The following is a 2,464-nucleotide window of genomic DNA, read 5'->3' as shown; positions in this document are numbered from 1 at the left end:
AGATATTTTAACTCTTTTTTTTTTGTTTTTTTTCTCTTTATGTGTAATTTTGTTTTGCGTTAACTTTGTTTATTTAATGATAAAACATACTCATGTTAATTCTATCATATAATAGTATATTTTTCTCCTACATATTTTGATTTGTATAGTTACTATTGATCTTGCTGTTTTCATTTTCTTGAATTGTTCTTTTTTTTTTATGACTTGATAATTTAAAAAAACAAAGAAAAAAAAACGATGGCCAAAGGCAGAGGCTAGAAGTCTAAAGTAACAACATCATTTCTCAGCATTATTATTATTATTAATATGAACTTTATTATTTTTTTTCTAACATTCTTTAATATGAGCTTCATTTCTTATTCTTTATTTTTATTGTTAATATTTTTATTATTTTTTTCTCTAATTATAAATCTTCTTATAATAATTTTTTGATAGACTATTTTTTTAGTCTAATAGATTTTGTGATAGATTTTTTTTGGTCTAATAGATTTTTTTTCCCTATATTTTGTCAAAAATAATATATATTAGAAAAAAAAGATACAAATTAAATTTTAAAATTCAAATTTAAATAAGATGTGCAAAGGGTAACTATTGAATTGAGATCTAGAATTCATTTTGTAGATTTAAACTCTTTGTATTATCGTCATTAAAAATTTCAAATATCATAAAATTCTAGATATTTTTTATCTTATTGTTCTTAAATTATACATTATACCATGTATTTGAAGAATTTAATTTTATTTGAAATAAGTGTGACATTATATATTTTTTTGGATACAAAGAGATAATAATGAAGTTGAAGTGAGTAACAAAATTGATTATATAATAAGAAACAAAGTTTTAGAATTTCTAGCACAATTGATAAATTTTTAGTTTCAAAAGAATTTTTTACTCTACTTTTTATCTTTTATTTGATTTTTTATAATTTTTTTATTTTCTTAATTAATTATGATCGTAATAATTTATCACAAATTTGTATTTTGTAGAGAAAATTTGTCAATAATAAAATACGGAAGACTTAATAAAAAAATTTTTAAAATATTATTAATTCAATATATTTATTGTCGTTAATTAAAAAAGTAAATTGAAATGACAATTTAATATTCCTATACTTTTAAAATATTATTTATTTTTTTTAATATTCTTTATCATCCAATAATCATATTAATATAATTTAATTCTACAAAATTATTTATTATCATTTGATTGAACAAAAATTCTATTTTATCTGAAAATTTTAGAATTTCTCAACTTCAAGATTATCTATGTTAAATCATTAAAAAATATAACTGAGAGTGCAGAAGCGTTCCTTCATTCAAGAGCATGATTGAGATCAGAGAGCTTGACTCTTGTCATTCTTTGATCTTTGTCAACCAAAACTTTCTGTATCCCTGATAGGGCTGAATCGCAACTCCACCGTGGGAAAAGAGCTACGAAGGCAGGTTTGATGTGTTGGGGACTAAAATCCTAAAGTCATTGTTTATATTTGAGTGTGACACTCATTGTACCCTAAAACCCAAATAAAATAGTATCTCTGGTTTTAATCTCAATTTCCAAATCAAAAGTAATAATGATTTATTTAATTCAATATTTATGATAATAAATGAGATCATCGTAGTATAAGTCATTTAATGTGAAATTACTTAATTTACGATTATAATTAATATATGTATTGCCCACAAATATATTAAGAAATAATAATTTTCTAACAATCTTTCACTTGGGCTATACATATATATATTTTCCTGAGATAATCTCATCTTATAAATTTTATGCGCATATCTAAAAGTTATTTCCCCGATTACTTTAATAATCTGGTCTGTCTCGTATATTAGTTATGAAATTACCGCAACTTTACCACATTAGTGTCGCAACGAAACCACGATGATCGCCATAATAAAATACTCAACCACATAGATCAAATTTGGATGAGAAAATTCAGAAATTATATGCAAAAATGATCTCATACATGTCTATGTCCAACTGGTCCAACTTGAATAAAAAATCTATTTTATTTGGTGACAGACTCACATGAAAATGCAACGGCAACGTCCGGGCTCATAGCGACGGTGACTAAGTGATGAGTCTTTGGAAGAAGAAGAGAAGAACTTAACAGAATCACAATAGAGAGAGAGAGAGAGAGGGGGATAAGCAGCAACGGCGACATGAGCTGTGAAGGAAGATGGAAGCTGTGAAGGGGTAGGTAGTGATAGGCTCAGCAACAACGATGACGAGAGCTATGAGATTTTTTGTGAAGAAGCCGAGAAGAAGAAGACTCTGGGTGAGAATGACTGGATTTCTCTGGCATGACTATAGAGTATGGACTGAAGCTGTGAGTCGCTGAATTTGTGATGTGAGACAAATCCTAATTCCTAAAAAGTGTTTATATGTATATATCCGGGTCGGGTACACCCTAAACCCGACCATGCACTGTCCCGAGCAAAATTTGCCCCGACTTAGGTTA

The sequence above is a fragment of the Arachis ipaensis genome, chromosome B10 (assembly GCF_000816755.2).
Source record: "Arachis ipaensis cultivar K30076 chromosome B10, Araip1.1, whole genome shotgun sequence".
NCBI classification, from domain to species: Eukaryota; Viridiplantae; Streptophyta; class Magnoliopsida; order Fabales; family Fabaceae; genus Arachis; species Arachis ipaensis.
The sequence above is the reverse complement of the archived record's forward strand: the minus strand, read 5'-3'. Positions refer to the sequence as shown.